This window comes from Mus musculus, chromosome 3 (assembly GCF_000001635.26).
Source record: "Mus musculus strain C57BL/6J chromosome 3, GRCm38.p6 C57BL/6J".
NCBI classification, from domain to species: domain Eukaryota; kingdom Metazoa; phylum Chordata; class Mammalia; order Rodentia; family Muridae; genus Mus; species Mus musculus.
This window is the reverse complement of record NC_000069.6, coordinates 78405854-78415846: the sequence shown is the minus strand read 5'-3', so window position 1 is coordinate 78415846 and position 9993 is coordinate 78405854. Positions and strand designations below refer to the sequence as shown.

Below are 9993 nucleotides of genomic sequence, written 5' to 3'. Positions count from 1 at the left end.
AGTTAAAAATTCATAATGATGCTGTCAATGAAACCCAGATGTCCATGAGTCTTAGGAATGTGGTATTCTGCTATGTATCTACACAACAGCTCACTGAAATAACTTTTATACAGTTCAATTTTCTCCTATATGAAATGAAAACAATTTCCTGCTAGGAGAGTCTTTTGGGAGGAGACATAAACCTTGGACTTGGTATCACCTTAGGTGTTGGTCAGCATTTAAGAAACGATGTGGTGAAGAAAAAGATGATAATTGTCAACCATCAAGATATATTTGTCTTTACATAAATTTGATTATTTTACTTTTAAAATAAGATCAAAAAATCCCCATAAGATGCGTTCATTTTAGGACTGACCAGTATTTAACTAAACTTCAAGTGTTAACTGTTTAATCTGAACTTTTTAGCATCTCAGCCTCATCTTTACTAAAGGGCTCTAAAGCAGATCCATTATTAGGAGAGCTGCCATTTGCTCAACAGCCATTAAAACTGATCAGATACACTAGAACTCTTCCTCAATATTTGCAGCAAAAATCTCTGAGAGACACTCTCCTACCAGCCAAGTCACCTCAAAGAAACAGAAACAAGCCACAATGACTAGAAGAAGTAGAGTTCAGGGGGAGCCCCCAAAGGGGGCTGAAAGAGACAGTCTCAAATGTATTGAGTTGGCTGCAAGCTGAGAAGTTCAGATAAGGTCTCCAGCTTTTGTGAGCTGTGAGCTGTCACCCATGCCAAGCAGGGCTTTTCATAATGTAGTATTCTTTGAGTCATTTTTGTCCCTGTAAGTAACCTGAATAGAATTTATTGATTAAAAAAAAAATAAAGAAAAAGAAAAGAAAGAAAGAAAAACAAAGCCTCACACTTTCCTATATTCTTAGCATCCTAGCTAAAATCTACTAAGTTAATAGTCAAGTCTACACATCATTAGAAAGTTAAACTCTTCCCCAGTTTTGCTTGATTTCCCTTCAAATTGACAGTTTGTCTACAGATCTGCAGATGCCAGAAATGAAGGTGTCTGAAGGCTGAGGTACAATTTGCACAGTATGCTGTTGCATAAAATCATGAAGACTTTTAGGGAAGCCAGAGGTTTTCTATTCCCTGCTTCTTCTTTTCTGGAACAAATCAAATTATTTCAAACAAGCCTTTGATTACTCCACAATATGAGTTTGAGAACTTTTCTCCAAGCCCAGCCTCTCTCTGAATGACTATAATCAATCCATAGAGACCCTCATAATTTCATTTCCTCATGACTGCTCTTCATCCATTGAAGTAAGGCAGCATTCTCAGTGGGACTCTGGGATGCTAAATGTGGGAGATGGGCTCCTATTGCTGCTACCCTATGCTTTTGGATCACCCAATTTAATAGTGATGGGCTTTACATCTGTTTCATCGAAAAGCTCTGTGCACCTCTCTTCTAGAAATAAATTGCTATAATACTACCAATGCTCAGTGCACATAAAGGCAACACTGACTTCAGACCCTGAAGTGCTTCTGAGGGGGTTGGGTGTGTAAGGCTCTGTTTATTCACATCAATTTCACAGATGGGAATTGAGGCCTGAGCACTAGTTGTTGACATTACATATGTTTTGTCATGAAAAAAAAAATCCATGTTATAGGAACCTGGGCATTTTCAAAACATGAATATCCCTTTGTATTTAAAGTAATTCCATATATCTGACTTCCCTAGTTCTACGTTAATGGTTTGGTGGGCCTTGACCATATGTGAAATGATATAATCTCTGGAGCAGAAAAACAGATGAGAAGGCAAATGGGCTTTTCTCAGTGTAAGGAAAATAGTGTTGCAGAATGGGCAGGAGATAATGGAGGAAACTTTTATGTCTTATGGTTATAGCTTATTAACTTAGCAGATGAATATATGAAAATGAGCCAAACTTCTATCTCACTACACAGGTTGAGAAAATAAAATGAAAGATATGAATCTGGTGTAGAGCAGGGACATGTTAGAAACTGGCATTGCTCAGAGTCATTTTAAAGAGAGATATGGCTGCATATGTAGGAATGAGTAGGAAGGTGTCTATGCATAATAAGCATATGCTATATACTATATACATGTTATAAGATTCATATACATGCTCACATTTATTAATATATATGCACAGACATCTATATCTATATTAATTTGAGTGGATGGTTATCCTCTGTTCCCTAAATTTGATCATATTATACTTAATGTAAATATATTCTAATTTGTGTATTGAAGTATTTACCATAGCCTGTAATATGGGTTTCCAACTCTAAGCAACATGATTCTGATATTTAAAATCTATTTTTATGTTGGTTACAGAAAGGGTAAGGACATCATTTGAATTGTACAGTGGGATAAGAGAAAACCTTTACTGACTTGATTAAAACAACTAGAATGCTTGTGATATTCAACATTTATTTTAGACTCTGTCAGGTAGAAATCTGCCACTCAAGGGCTTCAGTTCCTTTGCAATCTGGCCTGAAAAATCTGATGGAAAATGAAAAACCATTATGGCAACCTAGTAGCAAGTCCAATTACAAATGACTCTGGAGCCCTCGGCAATGTGACCTGACTCCAAATCGTGTTTTAGGATTGTCAGCAAGTTGGCCAGTGCTCTGCTTTCTGCCTGCTCACATGCAATTGGGAAATGGAAAGCACTTATCTGTCTTGTTGATAGTGCTGTGCTCAGTTGATAACAGTTGCTTCACACGAGCACAAGAAGGGAGGGACATTTGCTGAAGCTATAAATTCTATCCCTGGCTGAGTAAATCACCAGTATTACAACAGGATAAATAGTTACTGGAAAGAGGTTTGGATAATAGAACTTTTTTTCTTGAAAGAAAAACAAAAGGAAAATAACTCCTTCATTCACCCTTTTTTGCTTAACTTGTATTGTCTTGCTCGTGGAAAACTGTAGGAAAGAAAGATTGGCAAACATGGGATGGAGGAGGATAGAGAGCGTTTGCTGGCTGCACTCTTTGTGAACAAAGAGCCTAAAGCAAACATCTGGAGAGGGTGTCATTCTGCTTACCCCTCAAGATTGCCACATCACTAAAGAGTTTCCTGACAAACCAGAAAATGTATTATTATTCTTACTGGTTTTTCTCCAAGACTAGCCAGGCAGGCAGTTTGAGACTGGCTTGGCTATTTAGATAGGCATTGACCCCATCTCTGGTAACTTGCAACCTGTGGAGGGTGCAAGGTACAGACGTTTACAAACCATGTGACAGTCCATCTCAATCGAAGAATTGAAGGAAGGGGTTTTATGGTTTTATACATTTTTAATGAATTATAAAATATACATGAACACAAATCCACATCTGTAAATAATTGGCAGGATCTAACACGGTATTTAGAGACTGCAGACAAGGATTTTCATCTCAGTGAGCTCTGACAAGTGTTTTGCTAAAGAGCTGTCACACTCAGAAAAGCGAGGATTTTGCATCTTTTATTAGCACTTTTAATTTAGAAGTCTGACAGGCACTTTGACTTATATATGAGAACGAAAATACCCAACCCAAACCTTTCTTTTCTATAATATATCAGTGTCTACTTCTGAGGACTGTTTCATATCATTTTTTCGAGGAGGAACATATTAATAGCTAAGCCGTTTCTTACAGCCTAAAGTGAATGTTAATGCATTTATTTAGGACTTTACAAGCCTGACTCTCTCTCCTCCTCCTCCTCCTCCTCCTCCTCTTCCTCTTCTTCCTCCTCCTCCTCTTCCTCCTCCTCCTCCTCCTCCTCTTCCTCCTCCTCCTCCTCCTCCTCCTCCTCCTCCTCCTTCTTCTTCTTCTTCTTCTTCTTTTTCTTCTTCTTCTAAGAAAAAGTGTTTGATGAATCCATGTGCTTCAATAGCTTGAAATTCATTAAAAGATAGAATTGTCATTTAACAGCATATCATACTAACCTAATACTAATAAAAGCAGTAATTAGAAATCATATTATTCTGGAGAATTTCTTCCATTTAAAGTTATGGAATTCTTGGGCTTCTTGACATTGCTGCTGAAACAGACACTGGTGAGCTCACAAGTGCATCTCAAGTTCTATGAGATGAAGGTATCTTGCTAAAGCCGAAAGCAGAGCTGGGACTAAAAGAACTGAGACCCGTGGTCCTGCCTTTCTCTTCACTCAACAACACAACATCCAGCCAAGGAGCAAATCAATAATAACACCAGCTACTCTTTTTCCCTGGAGTATCAAAGAGCAACTTCACAGAGCAGTGTCTGTGGCAGCAGCTGGCTGCTTGTTGACCAAGACCTTGGCCACTTGGAGTGGAGCAGCGGGACGGCTTAGGACAGTGGCCACAGAGGAATACACAGTAAATAATGAGATCAGCAGAGAGGAGTGCTCTGTGAACTAGACACAGGCTGACTCTACTGTCACTACAGGCCAGCCAAGTAAATCTCCCAATTCCCCTTGGCCACAGGGAAAATGAAACATGGAGGCAGATCAAGGTGCTTTCTAGAGTTGTGGAATTAGAAAAGTTAGTGAGAATGGCTTTTAAACCACAGGTACCACTGTGCACTGTTTTGTATTGATCTTAAATCTTAAGCTGATAATTTTAAAATTTATGTTAGGAGACTGATTAGTGTATAACTTTCCTGAGCAGAATATGATGAGTTTGAAAGCAAAACTAAGTGTAATTGAGACCAATACATAGTTTACGAATGACTTAAATAACTTTTTTTTTTTTTAATGACAGCAACAGGAAAAGAAACTAAGGTAGGAAGTTTATTTATTTATTTTTTACAGTAGCAGCAGTTTGAATAAGTTTTATCCCAGTACAAACAATTCCTATGAATTATATCCTTATATACTGTTTTAAGATCTATTGATTTCTCCAATATGTTCTCCTTTTAGTGTTTAATTGACTTAGACAAGGTCGGTTACTCAACTTGCTGATCCTCTGTCTGCAGGTCTATACTGTTAGATGCATTCCACCAGGAGAAACCATGCCCACCTCTTCCTGGTAGCCTTCCTGGATGGCTCAGTCCCGTATATGCTGAGATGGAAAAGAATTCCCCAACACATTCATTTTAAATATCCTCATATATAATTATTTTCCTGGCAGTATAGAAAGCACAAATTCCTTAGTTTCTATTTTAGTTACACAGGGTTTAGAAAACATTAATGCCATGTAGAAATAGAATCTATAATCTTCTTTTATATCTTGCAGTTCATGTGTACAACATTTCTCTATTTTCTTCATTCAGCGTACATTCTTACCTCTGTTCCTCTTGTATGAAAACCTGGCAAGAGGATGGCACTGTGGCCCAGCAGTCCTGGGCACAGTTGAGTGGAGAACAGGACCGGAATCAGAGGGGCTTTATCTCACAGGTAGCTATTTGTCCGTACTTGAGAAAATATAAAATTGTAGATTTAAATCTCTTGGAAAATAGTTGTAGATAAGATTTTTAAAATATGTTTTTTTCTGAATTGCAACTTGTATTTCTCACCTTCTATCACCTCAAATTTGCTCATTTAGACCCCAAGTGCTTGTATATACCTTAACAGTTCCTTGGTAAGCAATAGATTATCTATGTAAAAACTGCAAACTAAAAATACTTTGAGTTATAAACTTGGCAATTTCATATTCTGTATGCATCCATTCTTCCTGAAAAAAAATTCATCTCTATGATATTTACCAAAAAGTTATGCTTAAAAGAAGAACAATTTATATCTCATCCTATGATCTTACTAGAATATTTGATTACATATTTTGTAGTTAAGAAGCACCAACTTATGAATTATTCAATCTAGGTTCTTATGTATTTCATCTGTATATTGATATTCTGAAATATCACAATGAAATTTAGATTTTGTCTCATTCCCTGGTTTATACACAACCTCAAGACTGAAAAAGACATACTCGGGCATTTGATTAAAATATCGAACACGTCAAAAGGGAAAATACAACCATGAAAAGTTCAGCAGCTTACTTCAAATTTGATCAGTTCGAGTAAGCAGCATGAGGCAGGGTTAGGAGCTGGAGCAGCTGGGCTCAACAGTTAGACAGTGGGAAGCATAATAATTGGGAAACTAGGCCTGTTGGTATATTTCTCTTACCTGAGCACTGAAGATGATGGGGAATTTTAATCTAGCCTTGGTTACTTGTGGAAATTGTGCCAGAACTTTTTTTTTAAGAAAAAGAAAAGAACAGAAATGTACATATAGTGCCTAAAATTCTTTCAAGTTGATTTACTAAAAAATAGGTCACTTATGTCTCCCTACTTTTGAACTGTTTTCGAGGCTGCTGGGGCCGAATACTCCTTGGAAGTGGTGCATTTCCTAAGATTTCACCATGTCACTTTAGGAGTCCTTATGCCCTCCAGGACCTCCTTGTATATTCATTTGGGCCTCACTAAGACTGTATAAAAGATGTTACAGTTGTCAAATGAGCAGCTGAGAGACAGTCCTGCTAGCCTGAGAAGGGCTGACCCACAGTGTCTGTAGTCAGAAGTGATGAATAAGTTATGTCTCAGGACAAAGATAGCTTGACATCTGACCTTTTTCTATATGTGCTCTTGAAGGTCGGTGAGGTCTCACCATGGTTGCACAGAGATGAATTTCATCTCAATAGAGAGAATGCACAGTGACTACAAATACCCTTCAGTCTCACACAGGACAGCAGGGGGGACACTGTGGTGCTTTCACATTGTTTCTTTTTAAGCAGTAGACACAGGCAATTCATAGTGGCTGTGAAGAATAAAATGTCCCCAAGGTTCTCGTATTCTGTTAATAGGACGCAAGATTGGTCTGAAAATATTGTCTTCTTTCTTTTTCTTTTGTCTTTTTTTTTTCCTTTCTTGTGGGCACTTTAAAAAACATGATTGAATGGTATTCTTCAAGGGAATATTTGCATTTTTATTTATCTACTTTTGTGTCACTTTTAGATTGGTCATGAGAAAGCCTCATAAAATTTCCCTTTCTATGTGTTTGTTTGCCAGTATAATATTTCCTCAAGGTGAGTGACACCAGCAAAACTACAGGGCCCTCTAAAAAGACACAGAGAGCCAAAGATAAACACTGCACAGCCACAAACACAACCAGACTGCAGCAGGGAGCTGCAGGAAGCATGGGTGAGGGAAGGGTGCAGAAAGGAGGAGGCAACTGTTACCACAAGCCCCATGTCAGAGCTACTTGGTACAAGAGGCAAGAAGGTAGTTTCTTCTGTCATTGTGGGAAAAAGGACAAAAGGGACTACAGTAATTCTGTCCCACCTGAAAGCACTTAGCAGCCTTTCTCAGTAAGGCCTCTCATAATCATTATAAGTCTTGAGCCCAAGTGATGGATCCAGCTACAGCTCTTGCCTTTCAGAGAACCTGCTGCTATACCCACTCCCCAGGGATGCAGCGACTGCTGTGCTGAATCTTTCTCTCAGTAGACTAAATGTCTGTTGCACCTCACCCTAGAGATGAGGATAACACTGAGACTTACCATCTATAAGCTATCGCTATGCTGTGCCCTACTTCCTAGGTCTGAGCTGGCATCACTGGGTCCTAAGTGGTGTTTCCATTTCTTTGCTCTACTCTCTGGGGACAGAGACCCAGCAGGAATGTACCATTTATGGCTACACCCTGGCTTGTGTGCTCAGATGTCTGTTGACCCTGTATTTCTAAAGCTCCTGTACCTGCCTCATGTCACTTCACCAGGGCCTGATTGATCCTGGCACATCCTAGAGTCCCAGATACAGGTAACATGAGCCATCTGTATATATTCATGTCTTGGTTGTTGGTGCCAGCAACATAACAAGTGCATCCATACTGCAGGCCTCAAATGCTACAATAACATTCTCATGCCCTTGAGCCTGGGAGGCTGTTGTGCATTCTTGTACCTTCACTACTGCTATGAGCTCTTCTAGATTCCCGAGTCCCGGTGCCATTGACTACATGCATGATGGTGCCTGATCTGGCACAAAATAGAATCTACTCAGCTCAATCATCTGTCACTGAAGGAAAATAAGAAAGGCACCAGCAGTCTAACAGCCACTTCTGCAACTACCTGCATCACTAGATACTGTGAACGCACAGGTTTTGGTGGCTAAGCTCTCAACTGGCAGATTTTCATGAAGACTGAACAGCCATATCTACATTGGAATGGGTGATGCTTTATTGTCTCTGTTACATTTATAGACTACATATGAAAGTACTTTAGCATCAGAATGATTCTGAAAGGGTCAGAAGTGTAGAAACCAAATCAGTGCCACTAGAAAGAAATAAGAAATCACAATCCACCATAGGAACACAGTGATGTTTTTGCAAATGGCCTTAAAGAAATGCAAATATATAAGTTACCTGAAAAGGACCGCAAAGTAATGAAAGAATCTCAAGATAATGAAACCATACCTGCACAATTAAATGAAATGAAGAAATGCATGGAAAATTTCAAGAAAGTGATAGAAATAATTTTTTAAAAACCAGGAATTCTATGGTTGAAATTTTTTGAATAAAAAAAATGCAATTGAGTTCCCAACATGGACTCAGTCAGACAAAGGAAATGATTGTAACCAGGATTTGAAACATTTAAATGGGTGAAAATGTAAAATGAAAAAACAATAGGAATACTCATGGGAGTGATTTAAAAAAAGCAACACTTGCATTCTAAAATACTAAAATAACAGAGAAAGTGCAGAAAGTTTATTGGAAGAAACAATAGGCAAAAATGTCACATCCTTAGGAGAGGTATTGATACTCATATTCACAAACCTCAAAGTTTCAAATAAATTCAATTCTATTTGAGCATGGTATAGATGATAAAAAATCACTTTTCTCCATTGACAAGTTCAATCTAGATCATCTTACCTTCTTCTGAATAAAATTATGCCACTCTTAGAAATATTAGAAATATCCAAAGATATCACTAATGTGTAGAGTCCCAAATAAATTAAACATAGACATCAGAGAATAGAATGGCACTGCCATAGACTGGGAGAGGGTGAAGATAACGGATGTTATAGCTTTCAGCTAGGAAAACAAAGTGCTGGGTTGCTCAGTGGTAGATTGCCTATATAACATGATTCAATGTCTTAGTTGCCATCTATAGGCTGTCAAAATAGGAACAAAACAAGAATCCCCTTGGTATAATTTAGAGCCCCTAGATCTCATGTAGAGCATTGTAAGAATAGTTAATGATGTTCAATATATTTGAAATTTACTGAGTGAGCAGAAGTTAAAGTGTTACACACACAAATACAACTGTGTAAGGTGGTGGATATGTTGTTACTTTGTGAGAATCATGAGACAAGGTTTACTTAGATCAAAAGATCACATTTTGCATGGTACATCTAAAGACTCTAAAACGTTGTAGTCATGTGTCAATTAGGCTGGACAAACACCTTGAATATACTTTAGTAGGTAAGAGTTTTTATTTTAAGAAACCCTTTTCATCTGACCATTTACTGGAACCTCTTTCTTTTTTTTTGCAATGTTTTAGTTCCTTGCCTAAGATGTGCATGAAGGGGATCCAGAGAGGCAGCCAGTCTGCACAGGACAAGTGGGAGCTGTCAGTTGCTGAGGATTCTGGGATGATTCCAGCAGCTTGTCTTCTCATTTTCAAAAGAAAACACGTTATCAGCGGTTGAAGCTGGTCCTCCTAGAAAAGTAAACAAATCTGTGACTGCTCTTATAACACTCACAGATCTTGTCACAGGGGGCTAGATGCTGTTGGCAGATCATCAATTAAAGGGTGCCTATGTGAAAACAAACGTGGGAAGTGATTGGTGTGTGGCTTTTTGTGGAGCGAAGGTGTCTCTCATTAGGTTCAGAGATGAACAGGATCCATTTCCCAAAGACTACAGCTGGAGAACTGTCCTACTAGATTTTCAAGAACAAAGATTAGCTGTGACTGTCGCTTTACTGCCAACTTCTCTCCACAGAGCCCTGCTGGGACCAACACCAGTTAACTCCATTTCTCTCTCATTCCTCTGCAGGCATGTAGCTCATCTGCATGATTTGCATTCCTCCTACTGGAGCAATGAGCATTCGGAGTGGAATGTGACACCACATAA

General features: G+C 38.5%; 1 long non-coding RNA gene across 1 annotated transcript; it reads left to right on the top strand.

Annotated features, from left to right (window-relative positions):
- Nucleotides 1-5079: 5079 nt before the first annotated feature.
- On the top strand, nt 5080-9690 carry Gm36288. Its single transcript, XR_375736.1, has 2 exons — nt 5080-5324; nt 9420-9690. It is a non-coding gene; the product is annotated as a predicted gene, 36288 (long non-coding RNA).
- The last annotated feature ends 303 nt before the right edge of the window (nt 9691-9993 follow it).